This window comes from Capsicum annuum, chromosome 9 (assembly GCF_002878395.1).
Source record: "Capsicum annuum cultivar UCD-10X-F1 chromosome 9, UCD10Xv1.1, whole genome shotgun sequence".
Taxonomy (NCBI): Eukaryota; Viridiplantae; Streptophyta; class Magnoliopsida; order Solanales; family Solanaceae; genus Capsicum; species Capsicum annuum.
The window spans coordinates 152,623,083-152,629,082 of NC_061119.1; the positions used below are offsets into that span (position 1 = coordinate 152,623,083).

Sequence of the window (6,000 nt, forward strand, 5' to 3'; positions counted from 1 at the left end):
GCCAATTACCACCAGGCCAACCCCTGAGGGTTTTGCTGAAAAACTTTTGGAAAGAAAAGAAATACGAGGGTGTTCGGATTTTGGATTGAATTTTAAAATTGGCTTTACAGTTAAAAGTCATAAGTACTCTCGATGTGTAAAAGAAATAACAAGGAAAAATAAATAACAAGGAAAAATTACCGAAAGTAACAAATTTAAGACTAAAATTACAATAACAGCATCACTTTTACTTTTTACATTTTATACTCCATAGGCGCGTGTTTTACTCTACATACTTTACCTTTTTTTATTTTCACTCCATTATTTAACTTCTCTCCAATCTAATCGTATATTCTTTCCTTTTTTTTTTTTTTTTTTTTTTTAATTTTTGCCTATTTTTTTCAATTATTGATAAATATTGTGCTCCATCAAATAAGGTAAATTGATATTTACAGTTACTGCATTTTATCTCTTCCATATAATTTATATATTTTATATTTTTTTCTTTAACCTAGTTATTCCATTTTTTTTGGTGGGGGGTGGGGGGTCACCATCATTTAGTCTTGATTTAACACAAGATAAAGGTTTTAAATTTATTTCTACGCTTATTCAGTCGGAGAGAGAAGTGAGCATTGAAGAGGTAAGATCGAAACATTGTAACGATCAGGAGAAGATTGCAAAAATTATGAAGCGGAAAGGATTGAAAAAACCTTCATATCCAAAACCCCAATAAATTTAAAAATTTGTGAAAAAGAGAACCAAGTCCTGTTGATCAAAATTCATCTGAATATGAATTCGAAGAAGAAAAAGTGAAAGAGGTATTTGTATTGTATTTTTATAGATTATGGGTCGTATGCTGGTATATATATTTTTTAATACACATGATTATGCTTAAATTTATTTTTCAATTGGTAACATATGTATTTGTAGTATTTTTTTATTATTTAAGATATGTATTTTGTGTTGTTCAGACATGTATATGTATGTAGTTTTATTTCTTACTGTTAAGATATGAAATTGTATATGTTATTGTTAAGATATGTATTTGCTACAATTAACATATGTAATTATTTTTGTTATTGTTGAGACATCAGGACAAAAGTTGTATTTGTCAATGTTAAAATATGTATTTGATATGCATTTATATTTGTATTTGTTTGTTCAATATTACTATAATATGTATTTTGTAAATACATGAATTATTTATGTATTCTGAAACAGACATGTATTTTAAAAATATATATGCAGTGATATATGTATTTGTTGTAATTTAATATGTATGATGTTATAGTAAATATACACACACTATGTTCTGTATTTTTTTTTGTAAGAAAAACATGTAATATAGATTTAAACAATTTTTTGATTTGTATTCATGGCAAGAATACTTTCAAAGTTTGCACCACATATAGAATGTCACATGATCAATAAATATAAGATATCACACGATCAAGGATATTGAAGAGCATATTTTACAGGGATTGTGGATTGTATATGGCGATATATGCTTGTTTTGCGAAAATTTTGACTTTTAAGAGTCGTCACTTAATTTATTTAAAAAGAAATTAAGAAAATCTTTATATGATACTTTAAACGATCCAAAATAGATAAATCGTTTAAATTTAAAGATTCTAAATAAGCAATTCCTATCAACATTTTGGGAAGGTTTTTAAAGCACCTAAAACATCCACTAACTTGCGGTTATTTGGACTGTTTGAAAACATCTTTTGACTAACTTCAAAAAGATTAATTTGTTGAAAAATGATTGAATTTTTTTAAAAGACTTGTGTGAAGTAGTTTTGAGAAATTTAGTAGGGATTTTAACCAAGTCTAAACAAACTAATAAGCAAGTAAATACATAAAAGGAAAAAGGGAGAAGGAAGTGAGAGACTTAGGCCATTGAGTCCAAATCAACGAAACCTGTCCTAATCTAATTGGGCCTTCGACCCATTTTTCACCTGTCCTAATCTAAATGTTGGGCCTTGACCCATAACCTGTCCTAAACTATTTTTTAGGCCCGTTGGTCCAAAATTTGCTCCACCTGTATTAAATTTACAACTTTGGCTTCAAGGCCCAAATGAATAAATAAATAAATAAATAAAAGAACAAGCAAAAAACGAACAACAATGCAAAATTTAATGATCTTTCATCAATGGGCTTCGGTCCATCCTCTTCTTCCATCTTCTTATATTCGTATGCTAGGAGTGTTCATGGTTTGGTTAAAAGCCAAACCGAACTGCGAACCAAACCAAACCGATTAAAAAAATCAACATTTGGTTAGGTTTGATTTTAAATTTTTAAAATCGATACTTATGTGGTTCGATATTGATTTTACTCTAAAATAACCGACTATATATATATATATATATATATATTATTCATAAATAATATATATATATTTTTTATATTTTAAATTTTAATCATGAATTTAACTTTAGTCATAGCACTTTTAATCATATGTCTCCATCTAGTTGATGTACGTTATGAGATTCTATATGATTTTCGCACTTTGAATAGCAAATGATACTAATTGTGAAAATTATCTTGTTGTCTATGAGATTTTATAGGTGGGTTTTATTAGACTATCAATAATCACTAATTTTGAACTTTCTTTTTGGTCCCTATTGAGCAAAAAAATTATGTGTTTACCTTTTGGGGATTTATCATATCATTCTCTTATAAGTAGTTTCTAAATACTTTTGTAGAAACATTTATATGGTGTTGTTCATGGTTTTGTCTAGGTATAACACTAAATTGACATCTTAGTTTCAAGGTTGAGGAACAACACTCGGTTGACATCTCATATGTTGGATTGGATTTTTGTAAGAAAAATTTCAACTTTTATCATTAACTAAAGTTATAAACTGAACTAAACCAACGATTATTTTTTTGTATGGGTTTGATTTGATTTTAGAAATTAAAAAATCGACTAAGTTGGTTTGGTTATGGTTTTGACCAATAACCGACCCAAATCTATCCATGAACACCCCTATCGTATGCCATGTAATTCGTCTAAACTTTCACTAGGAGTTGACTCGGAAGGTGGGCCTTATTGGCCCATTGGGATGCAAAGAGGGGTTGAGTCCATTTCGGACTCTGCCACATTCACATGCGAAGAAAAAGAATAAAAAAAAAGAAATTAATACATGTTTCCAGACTAAACTTCAAAGCATAAAGGATCTAAAATGAATGAGATAAACAAATTAAATTATAAGCGAAACCTGATTCTCAAAATAACGGAAAGAAATGAATAGAAACGAAGCATCTATATAGTGATCGAGGTAAGATAATCAGCGAGGAAGAATATCTGGAATACAACTTAATGGTTTAAGTTTGCAAGAAATAACTATTAAAACTAGCCAACCAATTTATATTTTATATACGTAAAATCAACGGAGAAAATGAATCATACCATTTCCACATAAATAATAGGTTAACTACCAATCTGGACAGATTTCCTTGGAACCAAACCATTAAAGGAACTACTGACTTGTCTACTATGATGCCAATTAAATAGGAGATTAATAAATTTATCTATCTTATTGAAGAATAATTCTTATTGAAGAATATTTTTGAGGCATAAACTTGACGAGCAACATGATCTAGAATAAAACAAAGAAAACAGTATACATGTTTCGAAGGAAATCACCCAGACTTCAAACACAATTTAAGCAATCTTTCTTAGCGACATAACACTAAACGACATGAATAGACGCTCCAGTTATATGCATCCAGTCTTTCTTATTCAATTGACAGACAGATAATCAACAAAACAAAAGGGAAATTCAAGGCTTTTTGAATTTGAAAACAAAGCCTCATTACCGAATCGCAAAAAATATTCGAAATGCACATTAGCTTAACATTTATTTGGAGGATGAACTCCCTTGTTTTTTTTTGACATTATTAATCAAAGAAGACATGGTGACAGGCCCACTATATCCCTAAAAAAAAAAAAGCAAAAACAAGAAGGACAAACTGGGCTAAACGTGTGTAGTATTCGAAACGTCTTTTTGCAAAATATCAATCGAGAGGAATATAACACTGACACTATGCTAGGCTACTATTTCGAATACATACACTCACAGATACTCCACATCACTCACATCTTCTATAATTTTGCACACACCATCACAGATCGAGGGACCTCACAGAATAATATGCACATATACACACACCACGCATACACAGTGAGGGGGCTCCTTCATTAACACTAATTGACGGACAATTTCCTACCAACAACAAGACGCATACCCATATACACTACACAGACCCAACTTTCCATTAAAAGATACGCATATACATAAGAGGGAAACACGCAACAAAAAACTCATATCTCAGCAAAATACATGAACACGCAGAAATCGAATATTTAACACAGATTTGAGGTTGAAATCACAGGAATATCACAACAAGAACATTATCCTAATCAAACCTACGACATTCAAGGCCTCTACAGCAAACAAACCCAGCAAAACTACGATTATGAATAACACAATTATATGGCTAAAATACTAAAAGAAGAATCGACTAGAAGAAGAGGAAAATATTTCAAAACTAAAGAGATGAAGGATTACCTGTTTCGGAGCACCAGAACGGGACTCGAGCTTCTGTCGGAATCATAACCACCAAAAAAATATCGTAATCGTCACCTCGAAACTCTGATTAGCTGACGAAACCACGAAAGGAATTTTACGAAAGAAAACGGATTTATGCTCCCCGATTTTTCTTTTTCTCCTTTTTCAAACCCTTTCTTTTTTCTTTCTTCCTTCCGTTTCTTTTTCTCAATCCCCCTCAAATTTCGAACCCTTTTTTTAGCTCACCCGTGAGCTTATATAGAAGACACAATTGGGAGTCCATTCGTCCTTCTATCGATGTGGGATTTTGGGTTAAAAAAACCCAAATCCCAAGGCTGTCAATTGACCTTGGCAAAATGGACGATGATGAGAGGGGTTCTCGTCCTTTTCCTTACAATCAACCAATGGAAAACCAACAGGTGGAAATTCTTGGAACCTTCTTCAGGTTCCATAGATTTGGGGGGAATTTGATTCCAAAATTTTTTGAAATTCGAACAATATTCTGAAATTTCGAGCTAACTAAAGCCACGTATGGTACTAATTAGTACGAGTTTAGATAGGAAGAGATAACGAATGAGGTGTCATTTCCATGAGCTGGAATCGACCGTTGCTAATTGTTGTTGTTGAGTTTTGTCTCTTACATGTTTGTTTTGTATGCGTTGAAATCGGGTCTGGGATCGGGTTCGCGAGTGAAATCGGGTTGGTTTTGCATGGAATTTGGGCGCTGTTGATCGATGTTGTTGCTGGTATCGTTGAAATTGTTGTTGTGGGTTGTTGAAAGAGGGGATAAGGGTGGATTGGTAGTTGGCTCGGGTCAGCTAGTGCTATTGGGCTGCACAGCTGGCCCAACTTCAAATGAGAGAAGGGTTGGGGCGGTTTTGGTGAAGGGATTTTGGGCTGCTGAAATTGTTTGTTGAAATTGGGTTGGTAGCTTTATGAAGTGGGCTGGGATGGTTTTTTGTTGTTGTTGGGCCCGGGTAGGCAGATTTTTTTGTTTGGGGGGGGCCGGGGGGGGGGGGGGGGGGAATATTTTGGTCTGCTGGGGGGTTTGTTAATTTGGCCTAGATGAATTGGGTTTAATGTAGGGGTTATTTAATAACCCCAATTAGATTTAATTGGATCTAAAAAACCCTGGTTAGATTTAATTGGATCAAAATAACCCTAATTAAATTTAATTGGATTATTATGATCCTAATTAAATTAGAAATTTAGTAATTTTTTAAATTATTTGAAAAAAATAACCTCAATTAGGCTAAAGGTTATTCAAAAATAATTTCAATTAAGATTTAGCCTATTCTATTTAAATTATGGTCAAATTAAAAGTTAATTGGCCTATTGCAATTGTGATCAATTTAGTTTCAATTATGATTAAATTTAATAGAATGGTCAAAATTCGATATGAATTAATTTCTCATTTAATCCCGAGCTTCTTGATCTAACTAAATTA

The 6,000-nt window shown here is 32.0% G+C and overlaps 1 long non-coding RNA gene across 1 annotated transcript; it reads right to left on the reverse strand.

The window, feature by feature from the left end:
- Positions 1 to 1,813: 1,813 nt before the first annotated feature.
- On the reverse strand, positions 1,814 to 5,508 carry LOC124887396. Its single transcript, XR_007045083.1, has 2 exons — positions 4,554 to 5,508; positions 1,814 to 2,215 (listed from the first exon to the last, which is right to left on the reverse strand). It is a non-coding gene; the product is annotated as an uncharacterized LOC124887396 (long non-coding RNA).
- Between the last annotated feature and the right edge of the window lie 492 nt (positions 5,509 to 6,000).